This window comes from Gossypium arboreum, chromosome 8 (genome assembly GCF_025698485.1).
Source record: "Gossypium arboreum isolate Shixiya-1 chromosome 8, ASM2569848v2, whole genome shotgun sequence".
Lineage (NCBI taxonomy): Eukaryota > Viridiplantae > Streptophyta > Magnoliopsida > Malvales > Malvaceae > Gossypium > Gossypium arboreum.
Genome location: NC_069077.1, coordinates 123,749,333 through 123,766,643, shown reverse-complemented (window position 1 = coordinate 123,766,643; position 17,311 = coordinate 123,749,333). Strand labels below are relative to the sequence as shown.

At 37.1% G+C, this 17,311-nt stretch overlaps 1 non-coding gene across 1 annotated transcript; it reads left to right on the top strand.

Moving 5' to 3' along the window:
• The first annotated feature begins 16,692 nt into the window (after positions 1 to 16,692).
• On the top strand, positions 16,693 to 16,799 carry LOC128279695 (small nucleolar RNA R71). Its single transcript, XR_008269893.1, has one exon. It is a non-coding gene; the product is annotated as a small nucleolar RNA R71 (small nucleolar RNA).
• Positions 16,800 to 17,311: the final 512 nt, after the last annotated feature.

Genomic DNA, 17,311 nt, shown 5'->3' with positions numbered 1-17,311 from the left:
GTTTTTCAAAATCTAGGTGCAGGGGTCAAAATGGCCTAACCACATGCCCATGTTACCAGCTCGGGTGTCACACACAGTCTAGACACACACCTGTATGGATAAAATGAAGTCATTTCTAGCTCCATTTCTCACCCAAATTTTCACCCAAGACCTACACTTGAAATACACATCCAAAACTAACCAATTCAAGCATTCAAATTGGGCAATCCTCATCATTCAACAAGGCATATCACTACATGCATATGTGTTTATAAACTTACCTTGGAATAACTTAGGCATTAGCATCATTTGATCACATATACACAACATATCACGTATAAATATAACACCATCACCTACTTAATCATACCAACATAAACCATTACTAGCCAGTCCACTGGCTAGGTTACAAAACATCATTTTCAAGCCACTATTGGCCAAGTTGTCCTATACATGCCATTATACCAAAATGATTTTACTAAGCATACCCAAAATGACTAGTTGATAGTGTGACGATTCTCCAATGATCTTCCAACCTTTACGAGCTTCTGAGCACTATAAAATAAGGGAAACATAAAATGAAGTAAGCATTACATGCTTAGTAAGTTTGTATAATAGAAACTAAACTTACCAATCTTGTTTATTAAAATCTAGGCATACTATATTATGTTTCCATCTATTTGGCTAAATTGCCTAATCACATATATTCAATCAAACATGTTAGTCACCAAAATGTTCATATAAATCAAGTAACATAGATGAACTCATCAAGCAATATTCTTTCAAGCAATTATCATTTTGCCTCAAGATTTTCATGCCATATCAAGAAAATTATGTCCGTTAAATCATTGAATTCCGATAGATGCTCAAGTAGTACACTAGAAGTGTACAATTTAATAATCCGTTAATTCTTATCAAGGTTACCCTTTAGGGTATTTAACCAAGAAACACTCTTTCGAGCCGCATATCGTATAATAAGATTACCAGTCCAGGCTAAATCCTTTTTATATCGTATGCTCAGAAGAGATCAATTAGGATTACCAGTCTAGGCTAAACCTTAATCATAACGTTTGCCCGAGAGGTATTATATCAGGATTACCTGTCCGGGCTAAATCTTTTCTATAACAAGGTCAATGGGATTACTCGTTCGAGCTAAATCTGATCTGCAACAAATGCAGGACCACATTTGTTCCGGGAAAGCACATACATTCATCGGAATTCAATATTCAATAAGGACTTACCCCTTTTCATCATTTCAAGCATGTATCAATTTTCCATTATAGCATTCAAGTAATGTACAAAAATATAATCACATTTCACACAACACAACATTCAATTAAACATATTTACATGCAGGATTAAGTTACACGAACTTACCTCGACACTTGTTTGCGTTAGAAATATACTAATCCGAAACATTTTCTTTTCCTCGATCTAACCTCAAATTATTGTTTTTCGTATCTATATAAATGAATTTACCACCAATTTCACACATTTCATATTTAAATGGACTCAATTTATGTCCTAGGCAAAATTACCATTTTGCCTCTAAATTTTCCAAAAATTCTGATTTTGCCCCTAAGCCCGAAAAATGAAACTTCTGCAAATTACTCATATTCCAAGCGCAACCAAAGCCCCATTATAAATTTTCTAGCACATGTATTCATAAAATTTTAGAATTTTTCATCAAGTTTTACAACTTTTCATTTTAGTCCCTAAATCATGTTTTCATCAAAAATCACTTTGTAAAAGTTGTTCATCTATCAATAATCTTTCATTTTCTACCCTGAATTTCTAATTTTCAACATAATACATCCATGACCTATTTTCATACCTTCATAACTTTTCAAATTAATACCTCAAATAGAGTGATTAAGCTATCTCGATTTTAAAAATACCAAAATTACTAAAAACGAGACAAGAGAAGTTACCCAATTAAGCCTTGAAAGTTTCCCCTTCTCTCCTAGGGTTTCCATGTGTTTTAGGTTGAAGATGACATAAATTAAGATGATTTCTTTTATCATCTTTTTAATTAATTAAGTATTTTGGTATTTCTAATTTAGTCCTTGCCCTTTTTCTATAATTCCATAGATGAGTCACCAAGAAAAATATGCATACTTTTCTTAATGGTCTAATTACCATATAAGCACATTCAGTTTTGAATTCCATAGCTATTTACAACCTGATTTTGGGCCTAGTTGGAACAGTGGTTTCAGGACCACGAATCTGACGTAGGAAAACTTTTTTTATTATATTTTCATGGTGTACAATTTTGTGGAATGATTTTGTGAAAATTACGTTCGAAAATTTTGACGTTTGGGCACTCAATTAAGTAAAAAGGACTAAATTGTAAAATGTGGAAAAGTTGAGTTCTACTTGTTAAAGGTGTCCAATTGCTATGATATTTTAAATTAGAGGTCCCTAGTTGGTAATTAGATCATTGGATAAGTTATTAGACAAAAATGGACCTGAATAGCTGAAATTTCAAAGTTATGCATTAAGGGCATTTTAGTCATTTGGTAAATAAATGAATAAAAAGAGAAAATAAAGCCAAACGTTTTGTCCATCTTCTTCTCCATTTGCAAAAAATTAGAATGTCACCATATCTAGGGTTTTTTCAACTTCCAAGCTTGATTGTAAGTACATCCTAGCCTCATTTTTAATGCTCTTTACATTTTTTAATTCGTTATTATCAGATCTAGCTACTTCTACCATTAATTTGAGCTATGATTGAGGTCTAGGGTTTGACCCATGTTAGATATTTGTGCATTTTGATGTCTAATGGTAGCTTATGCAAGTTTGATGTTAGATAAACAAATTTTACTAGGTGATTTTTTATGAAAATGTTAAAAGGACCTATTGGTAAAAAGATTTCAAAATATGTGTAAAAGTACGATTTAATGAAAAATTTGGGCTGTTATAAGGATGTATAGGGTTCGGTTAGGTTTGGGTCTAGATGAAATTGAATAGATTTCATTTTACGAGCCTAGGGACCAAAATATAAATATGACAAATTTTAGGGGTAAAAATGTAATTTTTCCATAGTATCATTTTTAGACTGAATTGAGTAATGTGGTTAATAAACGATTTAAATTTTCTATTATAGATCAAGAGAAATGAGGTTCAGACCTAGATTGGCGGAAAAACAAAGTCTTTGACGGTTAAGTCCATTTCCACTATTTTTGTACTGAGGTAAGTTCGTTTGTAAATAATACATTAGTATTTGTGCTTTAATTACTTTAATATTGTATGAATTATGATTGACTCCTTAGAGGCAATCGACAAAGTTCGACAAGAGAAAAATCCCGGTTGAACCTTAAAAATAGATAGGGTACAAATGTCATGACATCAGGGTTATTTGAGATTACCTGTAAGACCATATCTGGGATATGGCATCGATATAAGACTTCGTGAAAGACCATAACTGGTCTATTGGCATCGATATAAGATCCCATGTAAGACCATATCTGGGATATGGCATTGGTATGGTGCTATAAGTGTGAGATTTCCCAAGTATCCTTTAGTATTCCAAGTGGTTCAACGAGAATCATAACGGAAATGTTAATGTTGCAAATGACTATGGTATGTTGCAAGATGATACAGGTATGTATGTAAGACTTATGCTTAACTAACTCGATATGTGATGAATCCCTCGGTAAGGTTATGATTATGCAAGTTATGATACTAAGGTTATAATAATATCCATACCAAGTTGGACTATGAGATTTATAATGACATATATGTTGATTCACTTCATCTCAAGTGCACGATAAATGTGTGTTTATGATGATTATTATTTGCATAAGAACTTACAAAGCTTTAAAGCTTACTCCCTTTCTTTTTCCTTGTTTTATAGTGTCACCAAGCCAGCTCGGGGATCGAAGACTGTTGGAGATCTATTCACACTATCAACTTAACATTTTGGGTACCAATGATTTTAATGTTTTGAGTTATGGCATGTATAGGGACCTGGTCTTTTATTATGTGTCATAATTGATTTGGAAAAATGTGTTGCCTTATGTTAGTTGATAATTCATTTTGTAAATGGCCATTGAAATTGGCTAATATTGGTTTAAGTATATGCATATGATGATGCCTTTCATGGATGTGGAAATTTGCATGGTTTAAGTTGAATCGCATGTGATGGTTGTATGTGGTAGATGATAGTATGTGAATGATGTGTGGATGCCTTGTTTGTGGCTGATTGGATTGAATGTATATGCTTGGATTGGTATTATATGTTGTTGTGTAGGTTGTGCATGGAAGGGTAGCAAAAAGGCTTGGTAAATAGCCTTATTTTTTTCCACACAGGCGTGTGTCTAAGCCGTGTGTGACATATAGCTTGGCCCATGGGTGTGTGATCCAGCTGTGTGTCCTCTACACCTTAATTGGTGCAAAACAGAATGCTCAGTATCAAGCACATGGGTAGAGACACGGGCATGTGTCTCAACCATGTGGATGACACGACCTCGAAAAGGGGGATGTGCCCTGGCCGTGTGAAGTTTGCACGTATTTTATGAAAAATTAGGAAAATTAAATAGACCACACGGCCTATGCAGACGGGCATGTGCCTTGGCTCTGTGACTTCATTTTGTTCATGTACGACAAATAGAGAGTTACATGGGGTCTGGACACGGGCTTGTGTGACCACACGACTTGCCCACACAGCCGTGTCCCGAGCCAGATGGGCGTGTGACCCCTGTTTGATGGAAAGCTTTCCAAGTGTTCTGAAATTTTTTCTAAAGATCTCAGTTTATCCCCTAACCACTACCAAAGCATGTTTTGGGCCTCGTAGGCTCGTTATAGGGATGATTTGAATGTATGTGAAAAGTTTTAAATTTGAACAGAAATTTATGTCTTGATTTTGTATGTTTGCTTACGTTTAAGTCGGGTAATGCCTCGTACCCTGTTCTAGCGTTGAATATGGGTATGGGGTGTTACATTTAGTGGTATCAGAGCTATAGTTTAGTTGATTCTCAGACTAATGTAGCATGTATAAGAGTCTAGCTATACATGCCATAAATGAACTGTGATAGTGTGATGACTTCTGACAATTTTAAATTATGTTTTCATATAGTAGTGGATCCCATTTGAGCTAATAGTGGATCCCATTCGAGCTAAGGCTGATGAAGTCGAAAGTAATGCGCCAGCTTCCGCTCAAAAGGCAGCGCCGTCAGATAGTAGACCTCCTACAGTTAGTCAGGGAGAAGGAGGCAGGAAAGCCTTTCTCTATATGATGAATGAGTGGTATGCGGAATTTGTTCGAAAAAATCTGAATGCCCAACCTCCTCCACCCTTACCTAGTCCTCAATCGATTCCCGTAGCCCTACAAGGTATGGAATTTGTAAGAATGAACAAGCCTCCAATTGATAAAATCTAGAAGCATAGGGTTGAAGATTTCAGAGCTAATGCGGATGATGATCCCAAAAAAGCCGAGTTTTGGCTCGAAAACTCTATCAGGGTATTTGATGGGCTGTCCTGCACACTGGATGAGTGTTTAAAGTATGCCATATCACTTCTGAGATATCCTGTATATCACTGGTGAAATACCCTAGTATCGGTGGAACCGAGAGAAAGGGTTAGATGGGAATTCCTTCAAGAGGAGTTCTGAAAGAAGTATATTAGCCAACGGTTCATCGATCAGAAATGTAAGGAATTTCTTAATCTGAAATAGGGTCGTATGACAGTGACTGAGTACGAGTGAGAATTCGTCAGACTTAGTAAATACACTCGAGAGTGTGTTTCCACCAAAGCTATTATGTGTAAAAGATTTGAGGATGGATTGAATGAAGATATTCGTGTGTTAGTTAGGACCTTAGAGCTAAAAGAATTTGTGGTATTGGTTGAACGGGCTTGTAAGGTCGAAGAGTTGAATAAAGAGAAGATGAAAGCTAATCTTAAAGCTAGAGATCCGAAGAAAAGACCGATGAGTAAGTCATTTCCATCTCAGTCCATGAAATCTAAAGAAATATATTCCCGTTCGAATGTTTCAGCGGGGTATTCACGTAGAGAACGTGAGAAGCAACATTCAAGTTTTAAATCTCAAGCCACTTCCATGGAAAGTGTGGGTAATGTAAAGTCAAACAAACCTGAATGTTAGCATTGTAGGAGGAGACATCTCGGTAAGTGTAGGATGACTGACAGAGCTTGCTTCAAGTGTGGCTCTCAAAAGCATTTTATCCGAGATTGCCCCGAAAGGGTTGAGAAAGAAAAATTTCTGAGTGCAAGGCCAAGTAATACCGCTAATAGGGGTAGGCCACCAAGGAATACCAGAAATGGAGCTAGTAGTAAAGCTGTGACAAAAGAAACCACAGTGAGATCCAAAGCTCGAGCACCTGTTAGAGCCTATGCCATCCATGCTCGCGAAGAAGCGACATCTCCCGATGTTATCACTGGTACTTTTTCTCTCTATAATACTAATGTAGTTACATTGATTGATCCTGGATCGACTCATTCTTATGTTTATGTGAAATTGGTAGCTAGTAAGAGCTTGCCTGTTGAGTTTATTGAGTTTGTGATTAGAGTGTCAAACCCTTTAGGTAAACATGTGTTAGTTGATAGAGTTTGCAAGAATTGTCCCTTGATGATTCGAGGTCACTGTTTTCCAGTTGATTTAATGTTGTTGCCATTTGATGAATTCGATATTATTTTGGGTATGGATTGGTTGACATTGCATGATGCTATGGTAAACTGTAAAAGAAAGATTATTGAACTGAAATGTGAAAATGGTAAAGTTCTTCAGATTGATACAGATGAGTCGGGTGAGTTACCTGTTTTGATTTCTTCGATATCTGCTCAAAGATATGTGAGAAAAGGCTGTGAATCATATCTTACTTATGTGTTGAATACAAAAGAGTTGGAATTGAAAATTGAATCAGTGCCGATTATTTGTGAATATCTAGATGTGTTTTTGGAAGAGTTGCCTGGGTTACCTCCAGTTAGAGAAGTTGAGTTTGGTATTGATTTAATCCCTAGTACTTCACCGATATCTATTGCTCCGTATAGAATGGCTCTGAATGAATTGAAAGAATTGAAAGCTCAGTTGCAAGAGCTGACAGATAAGGGTTTTACGAGACTGAGTTATTCTCCCTGGGGTGCTCCAGTGTTATTTGTAAAGAAGTAAGACGAATCTATGAGACTTTGTATTGATTATCGGTAGCTCAACAAGGTGACTATAAAAAACAAGTATCCTTTGCTGAGGATAGATGACCTATTTGATCAATTGAAAGGGGCAACGGTATTCTTGAAAATTGATTTAAGATATGGCTACTATCAGTTGAGAGTTAAAAAGTCGGATGCGCCAAAAACCGCTTTTAGGACAAGGTACAGACACTATGAATTCCTAGTTATGCCTTTCAGATTAACTAATGCACCTGCTGGTTTTATGGATTTGATGAATTAGAATTTTTCGACCGTATTTGGACAAGTTTGTAGTTGTGTTTATTGATGATATTTTGATTTATTCTCAAGATGAGTCTGAGCATGCCGAGCACTTCAGAACTATTTTACAGACTTTGAGAGATAAAAAATTGTTCGCTAAATTTAGTAAAAGTGATTTTTGGCTCCGAGGAAGAATTTGTGTGCCAAAAAATGATGAACTTATTCAAAAAATTATTCATGGAGCACATAATGGTTGTCTATCTGTGCATCCGGGTAGTACAAAAATTTATAATGATTTGAAGAAACTGTATTGGTGGTCTGAAATGAAACGGGATATTTCAGAGTTTGTTTTGAAATGTTTTATTTGTCAACAAGTAAAAGCAGAACACCAAGTTCCTTTGGGTTTATTTCAGCTAGTGATGGTGCCCGAGTGGAAATGGGATAGGATTACGATGGATTTTAGAATGGGTTTGCCTTTGACTCCAAAAAAGAAAGATGTTGTATGGGTTGTGGTTGATAGATTGATGAAATTGGCTCCTTTTATACCAGTACGTACTGATTACTCGCTTGATAAATTAGCTGAATTTTACATTGCTAAGATTGTGAGATTGCACGGGGTGCCTATTTCTATTATTTCGGATAGAGATTCGAGGTTTACTTCGCGATTTTGTAAGAAGTTGCAAGACACTTTGGGTACGAAGTTGAACTTTAGTACCACATTTCATCCACAAACTGATGGTCAGTCCAAAAGAACGATTCAAGTACTTGAAGATATGCTCCGATATTGTGTTCTGGAATTCGAGGGTAGTTGGGAATAATATCTACCAATGGTTGAATTTGCCTATAACAACAGTTTTCAGTCGAGTATAAAAATGGCACCTTATGAGGCATTGTATGGCTGCAAGTGCTGGACACCTTTGTATTGGACCAAGCTTAGTGAGAAACAAATTCACGGGGTTGATTTGGTCAGAAAAACCGAAGAAAATTAAAGGTAATCTGTGATTGCTTGAAAGTAGCTTCAGATCGACAAAAGTCGTATGCAAATTTGAAAAGAAAAGAGATAGAATATTAGGTCGGTGAAAAAGTGTTTTTAAAAGTATCTCCGTGGAAGAGAGTTCTCAGATTTGACTGTAAAGGCAAGTTGAGTCCACGTTCCATTGGGCCGTATGAAGTTATTGAAAAAATAAGGCCAGTGGCATATCGATTAGCTTTATGGATAGAGTTGGAAAGGATTCATAATGTGTTTTATGTGTCGATGTTGTGATGATATCGTTCTGATCCTTCACATGTGATTTTTCCGACAGAGATTGAGATTCAATCGGATATGACTACGGCGAAGAACATATTAAGATATTAGCTCGAGAAGTTAAATAGTTGAGAAATAAAAGTATAACCCTAGTGAAAGTTTTGTGGCAAAGACACTGTGTTGAAGACACTACATGGGAACTTGAGGAGGCTATGAGAAAATAGTACCCGAACCTATTTTTTGGTAAGATTTTTGGGGACGAAAATCCCTAAAGGGGAGAGAGTTGTAACAACCTAATTTTGGGCCTAGTTGGAATAGTGGCTTCGGGTCCATGAATCTGACATAGGAAAACATGTTTTTATTATATTTTCGCGGTCAAAAATTTTATGAAATGATTTTGTGAAAATCCAGTTTGAAAATTTTGACGTTTGGGCACTCAATTTAGTAAAAAGGATTAAATTGTAAAATGTGAAAAAGTTGAGTTCTACTTGTTAAAGGTGTCCAATTGCTATGATATTTTAAATTAGAGGTCCGTAGTTGGTAATTAGATCATTGGATAAGTTAGTAGACAAAAATGGACATGAATGGCTGAAATTTCAAAGTTATGCATTAAGGGCATTTTAGTCATTTGGTAAATAAATGAATAAAAAGGGAAAATAAAGCCAAAAATTTTTGTCCATCTTCTTCTTCATGTGCCAAAAATTATAAGGTCACCATATCTAGGGTTTGTTCAACTTCCAAGCTTGATTGTAAGTACATCCTAGCCTCGTTTTTAATGCTCTTTACATTTTTGAAGTCGTTATCATCCGATCTAGCTATTTCTACCATTAATTTGAGCTATGATTGAGGTCTAGGGTTTGACTCATATTAGAATTTGTGCATTTTATTGTCCAATGGTAGATTATTGATCGCGCTATTTCGTGATAGGTTTTAAATATTTATAATTAATCATTCTTGAAACTAACTATTATCGCAATGTAGGCAAGTGTACCTATCGAATAGTAGTATAGTTTTAGCAAGACCAGATTGTCGAACCCAAAGGAACTAAAAGTACTAGTAATGAATGTCTTTTTATTATCTAGCCTAAGAATAATGGGGTTTTACTGTCTTTTTATTATCTAGCCTAAGAATAATGGGGTTTTGTTTTAATTAACTAATTATATAAACTAAAAACACACAGAGAAAAGAATTGGGGAATTGATTTTGGGAAAAATCGATTGACTTAAGACAATACCTAAGGACAAATCCACCTAGACATAACTTGTTATTCTGGCTTCGAATCGGACGATTTATTCATTCAACTTGTTCTGTAGAGATCCCTAAGTTATGTTATTATCCCTATTCAAGACTAATAATGTCTAATCCCTAGATTGAATAACCGAGACTTTTCTCTAATTAACACTCTAGGGTTGCATTAACTCGATTTATGGATCCCCTTATTAGGTTTCACCCTAATCCAGAAAACCTTGTCATCCAATCTCTAGGCGCACAATCAAATAAGAGCTTATCTTGAATCAGTATCCTGGGATATGAAAACAAGAATTAAGAACACATAATTAAGAACAAGTTAAATATTTATCATACGATTCAGAAAATAATAACAAGATTCGTCTTAAGTTTCATTCCCCTTAGGTATTTAGGAGATTTAGTTCATAACTAAATAAGAAAACATCTCAGAAAAATAAAGAATACAAAACATAAAGAAAACCCAAAACTCCTGAAGGGGAATTGAGGAGAGATCTTCAGTCTTGATGATGAATTCGGCTTCTGAGATGAATCAATCGGCTTCCTTGGAGTAATTCCTTACTCCCTATTCTGTGTGTCCTCTTTTCTCCTCTTCTAGGGTGTATTTATAGGCTTTGGAATGCCTATGAGCCCTCAAAAGTGGCCTTTTTCGAATTGGACTTAACTTGGGCTCGGGAGGGACACGCCCGTGTACGATTACTTCAGGCCGTGTTTGAGCCTGTTAGAATGGCATGGGCGTGTGCTATACCCGTGTGAGTCGTGCTTCAATTTTTCCAGATTGACACGGCTGTGTGGTCTACCCGTGTGAGGAAGTCCAGGCCGTGTTAAGTTCATACTTTGGCCCATTTTCACTATTTTTGGCCCGTTTCTCGATCCTTTTGCTCTCCTAAGTATAAAACATGAAATTAAAGCATTAGGAGCATCGGATTCACCAATTCTAATGGAAAATCATCCATAAAATGCGTTAAACATGGGGTAAAAATATGTATAAATTACGGTTTCTCAAATACCCCCACACTTAAGCATTTGCTCGTCCTGAAGCAAAATCCTCAACTCATAATCAAAATAAATTCTCCTCAACTTATAATTCTTATCGATAATATCTCAAGATAATCCATAGGTAATCATACATTGAGAATTCAACTAAAAGAACATAAAAGTTTCAATCATTCCAAGTTGAGTATTTAATCATGCAAACATAGGTGTCTCTCTGCATCTAAGTAATTACCTTTGATTCAGAATACCACAGAGTTGCACATCCTCACTAAAGATTCACTCAAATGACTCGCAGTGTTTAAGGATAATAAATGAAGCATTCAATAGTCAATAATGAAAAGTCATTACCATAGGCTTGTATGAAAATCAAATTCTACCACTATAATTTACGATGATACATCAATCAAAAGGTCTTTAGAGGGTTGTAGTGAGGCTTGGTTGGGGGTGTGGTCACAAGCTGAAAGAAAGGGTTAGAATTGAGATTGAATTGAAAAATTGCCTAACTAGAAAAAGAGTTAGTCTTCATTTGCGTACAACAGAGCTTCTTTCAGAATATGAAATTACAGATATGTATACATAGTTTTTTTCTTTTTTTTAAGAACAAGTTAAATAATATAGACTAACTATTAAGAACAAAACATATCTAAGCAATCCATTCAACTTAAATCTCGACAAAAATAGGGATTAATTTAGAGGATTTCAACAATAATGGGTTAAAGGTTAATATTATGGGTAAAACAAGAAATGGCTTGTTAGGCTCAAGGGGGTTTACTCGGGATTAATCATGAGGGTAGGCTTTTCATGGCATGAGTGGGTTAATCCTAAGTGCCTTAATCATTTTGACATATCAAATCAAATGATGTGGTCTCGACATGCATAATCAAGCAAGTTCTAGAATAACAGTTCAACACTGACGCATTCAAAGCAATAATAAAAGTGAGCATGAAAGGATTAATAGATGATCAAAAGGCTTAAAAATCTCACAAAAATTATGGCTTTTGATATTTAGACTCGTGAATTCCAATTCAAAGTAATACCTAGACTTGGGGAAAGAACCTATAATTTTAAATTCTTAAAAATCAACTTATCATGCTTGATTCTCTAATGTCTTAAAGTTTAAACAATCAATGCATAAATGCCTATGTTTTAATTCAAGATATATCAATCAAAATCATAAATCAATTAAAATTTATCCTAAATATGATATGAGAGCTTTTCAAGAGAACAAGGTAATTATTCATGGATTTTTCTGATAATGAAATAAATACCCCCCACACTTAAGATACACATTGCCCTCAATGTACAAAGATAGATATTAGAGTATAAAAATGAGATAGGGAGAAAAGTGAAACTTCCTGAATGATGAAATCCTCGAACTAGAGTTTTGGAGAGGAATCGATTCGAGAGTGGAGGAGGATACTCCGGCGGTCGTAGAGGTTCATTAGGCCATAAGTCCTGCGCCAAAAGAATATTATATCTAGTGGTAGCTATGGTCGTGGTCGATCAGAACATGGCAGTCGTGGAGAACCTTTCTCGGTGGAGTTTTAGTTCCTATGTGACGATGAGCTTAAGAGCTCTATATAACTGTGATAAAATCAAGAACTTTTTAGGGGATATTAGGAAGAATAATTACTCAAAAAGAAATAATCGAATTTAATAATTAAAAATACAATTTCTAAAATCTAATAAAAATAAAAAGTTGTTTCAATAAAAATTAAAAACATAAAATAAGAAATAAATATTTCTAAACATCTTCATCGCTGGATGATTCGCGAGGTGGGACTGGCAATGAAATGTGAAGGTGTTGACAAATCTACTGTAGAGTAGCATCAATGTTGTCAAATCGTTGAAAACACTGCTGCTCGAATCGGGTGAGGTGCTCAGAGATGTCAGCATATGAAGCCGCCGCATGAACTGGATGAGAGGATGGTGGTGGCTGAGTCGGTGGGTCCTCGTGCTGTAAGGGGACATCATCAGGAATGTCCTCGTAGGCCTCCTCCTTGGTAATTGGGCGAGACGGTACTGGGGAGGGTAGGTTCCTCGGCGCCTGAAATAGGCAAGGTCGATGACGTGCCCTTACGACATGCACCATAAGAAGTAGACGTCGTGGGTGTTGACGACGCTAGTGCTCTCTCGCCTCTCTATAATCGTGTGAGCTAAAATAGCGTGTAAGTACCTCAGGGATGGTGGGAGAACTGATGCCTTGGAGTGGCTAGGATTGTAGGAGGCCGTGCTAGGGGCCAAAGTGTGCCAGCACTTCGAGGGAGAGAAATGTATGTGGCAACTGAGAGCATGTAATTCATTCTCCTCCTTGAACTACTCCGTATATAAGCCTAGTGCAGCACCAAATTCTGGGAAGCTTAACTGGTGGATTAATCCGCCTAGGCAAAATTGGACCATGCCGGGATCATTGTAGTTCGTCTTTACAGTCTGGAGATGGAACGTTGAGCATAGTTCCATCGTGAGCTTGAGGTATGTTGGTTCGATGATCCAAAAGAATAGCTCCCAAGGGTCGATGATTAGGAGAGCCCGAATCTTGTCAGCCATCTAAACTTGTTCTATGGCAGCCCAGTCAATGCAGCGGCCCAGAATTAAGGGTTGGGCCTGAAGTATTTGAAAAAGCTCTTCTTGAGGCCCTCGGGGGAACTGCAGGAGAGGGTGATGAATTTTCACGGTTGGACCCATGAAAGATGATGCTCCCTTCCTCTTCTTCTAAGCTGGTACGACAATTTTCTTTCCTCTTGAAGACGACATTATGTACCTGCAAGTGGAAACATCAATTCGTCTTTTTGATGAGTGGACAATTTATAATATATAAAAGGAATGCGAATAAATTTGAAAAGGAAAATGCATGAATATATTCAGCCACAATTACTAAATTAAAACAATAAGTTTAATGATCCATTTTGATGTGGCATAAACATGGTGATATAAGTAAAAATGGCAAGGAATGGAATGCAAAATACTATATGAATGAAAAGAGATGTCAACACAATATGCATGATTATTTCAACTATCCTAGCCATGAATATTTACTTCTAACTAATTACATGAAGTGCAGGAATCATGTAATGAGGAAGATTTTAAACATGAGAAAGATGATAACTTGTTTGATAAATGAAATTTATGTTATTATCAATATGGAAATAACATGAAAAACATAGATTAATATGATAAATAGCATTATAAATCAGTGAAATAAAAGAAAAATGAGTAAAAAAACGCTAAGGGGAGAGATTGGGCGTCGAGAATGGAGTTGTAGGCGGCGCACGGGCGTGGCAGGGAGGCCATGTGGAGTTGCAGTGGCTAGGGTTAGGGTTTTGAAATGGGGAAAAAAGTGAATAGTGCAGGGTATTTATAGATTTTGGGGCACACGGCCATGGCACATGCCCGTGTTCCCCAATTTCAGCCCGTGTGATTCGCGAAATTCAAATTTGGGCGCGTCTGACATTTAGAACACGCCCGTGTCGCACGGCCGTGTCTAGCTTCGTTCGCTTCTCCCACACCTGTGTGTGCAATCCCCACACCCGTGTTAATTTAACAGGTTTAACCACGAGAGTTCCACACGGGCGTGTCGTACGCCTGTTCTATTTTAACAGGTTCGCCCACAGTTCATCCACACGGGTGTGTGGCACGCCCGTATTGTTTTGGCAGGCTTGACCACGACCATATCGCACGGCCGTGGCGTTTAATCATAGCCCGTGTTGGAGAAATCTTTTACCCTATTTTCACACGGCCTTAAGCACGCCCGTGTGCTTGGCCGTGTCTCTGTGGAAACACCTGAATTCAAGATTTCTATTAGTAAGTTAGGAGTTAAATACCAAAATTTAAAGAAATTAATATTGTTAGTGCTCGGGTTGCCTCCCGATAAGTGCTTATTTATAGTCTAAGCTCGACTTACCTCTCCCTTTAAATAATCATGGTGGTTTGAGGAGTTTATTCTCCTCATTCCTGCTATCAATCTCATCAAAATAAGGTTTTAATCGGGTGTTGTTTACCCTAAAAGTACCAAACTTGGGATGACTCACCTCCGCCGTACCGAATGGAAAAATACTGAGTACCGTAAGAGGGATTTCCTCATTCGGTGTGGTAGTGACAATGTGGGGATCTGCGGCATTTAATAAGACCTTATCACTAACCTTAAGTTGATTTGGAGAGGTATCGGGCTCGTTTTGGCGTAGTTTCAGTTTGTAGTCTTCGATCTTCATGAACAGTTCCTCTACTATTGCTTGAGAACGACTCGTGTGCTTCCTTCAGACTCATTTTCTGCAAAGTAGGTTGCAGCATATTGTTAGGTTTAGTAGGATGGTTTAAATAATTACCTTCAATCCTTGATGTGTTGCCAGACTTGCGAGCTTGAAGGGTGATTGTTTCGTTTCCCACCCGGAGTGTGAGTTCACCTGTGCCAACATCAATGATAGCTTTAGGCAATTGCTAAAAAGGGCCTTCCTAAGATTAAGGGAGTGTTGTTATCCTCTTCTATGTCTAGAACAACAAAGTCAACGGGAAATATAAATTTATCGATTTTAACTAGCACATCTTCAATAATACCCCTAGGGAATCTTGTAGTTTTATCTGCTAATTGAATGCTCATCCTAGTCTGTTTGGGTTTCCCGAGACCTAGTTGCTTAAATATTTTGTAAGGCATGATGTTGATACTAGCCCCTAGATCAGGCAATGCATAATTAACGTCTAAACTACCAATTAAGCAAGGAATCGTAAAACTCCCTGGATCTTTTAGTTTGTTGGGTAGTTTATTTTGAAGAATGGTCGAACAAACTGCTTTTAGCTCCACATGCAACGCCTCGTCCAACTTTCGCTTATTTGCTAAAAGCTCCTTTAAAAATTTCATTGCGTTTGCCATCTGCGATAGAGCTTCAATAAACGGTAAGTTAATATGTAATTTTTTTAAGAGTTTAAGGAATTTACCAAATTGTTCATCTGAGCAGTATTTCCTTGTCGCGTTGGGGTATGGCACACGAGGTTTATATTCGACAGTCACTAGTTTATTTTTATTATAATCTACCTCATCTTGACCTTTGCTTACCATAGTTTCGTGCCTCGGTTCTGGTTCAGGCTCAACGACTCCTTCGTCATCTTGAATATTAATTGCGTTGAGCTGTTCCCTTGGGTTAGGTTCGGTATTACTTGGCAAACTGCCTTGTGGTCGTCTAGAGATTAGTTTGGAAAGCTGGCCTATCTGAGTCCCGAGCCCTTGGATTGACTCTTGTTGATTCTTAAGTGTTGTCTTGGTGTTCTGGAAACGGGTTTCTAACACTAATATGAACTTTGAGATCATCTCTTCAAGATTTGGCTTCTTTTCCTGTTGGTAGGGTGGTTGTTGGTAGCCCTGAGGATGTTATAGTCTTTGATTTCCTTGACCGCCCCATGAGAAATTGGGGTGGTTCCTCCAACCTGCATTATAAGTGTTACTATATGGATTGTTTTGAGGTTGAGGATTATTACCCATGTAGATTAATTGCTCATTATCCATGTTGTGGCCATAAGGTTGGTATTCCGAATGGTTTGTTCCACTGCTACTTTCTTCGCACTGCATTACTAGGTGAACCTGTGAAGAATTAAGAAAACCGTCAATCTTTTTATTTAAGAGTTCTACCTGATTAGAGAGCATGGTGGCCGAATCGATGTTATAAACGCCGGCTATTTTTGTTGGCTTTGTCCTCATGACTTGCCACTGATAGTTATTCAGTGACATCTCCTCTATAAACTCATAGGCATCTTTCAGTATTTTATTATTGATGGTTCCGCCCACTACTGCGTCAACCATTTGTCGAGTCGAAGGATTCAGACCATTGTGAAATGTTTGTACTTGGAGCCAAAGCGGTAACCCATGGTGAGGGCACCTTCTCAAAAGGTCCTTGTATCTCTCCCATGCAACGTAGAGTGTTTCTAAATCCATCTGCACTAAAGAAGAGATATCATTACGTAATTTAGCCGTTTTAGTCGGCGAAAAATATTTTAGTAAAAATTTTTCAGTCATTTGTTCCCAAGTAGTAATTGACCCTCATGGTAACAAGTTCAACCACTGTTTAGCTTTGTTCCTCAATGAAAAGGGAAACAACCGAAGACGAATGACATTATCAGAAATGCCATTGATTTTAAATGTATCGCATAGTTCTAAAAAGTTGGCTAAATGAGCGTTGGGATCCTCATCCTGCAAACCATCAAACTGAACAAATTACTGTATCATTTGAATAGTGTTAGGTTTTAATTCAAAAGTATTTGCAGCTACAGCAGGTCTAACTATGCTCGATTTAGTTCCTGTTAAAGAGGGTTTAGTATAATCATACATAGTGCATGGAGCAGGGTTTTGATTAACCACAATTGCAGGAGGTAGCTGATTGCCTTGGTTTTCAGCCATCTCTTCGGTTAGGGGTTGAGTATTGTCTTTTTGCTCGTTCTCCGTGTATCTTAAGCTTTGCCTTATTTCTCTTTGGTTTCTAA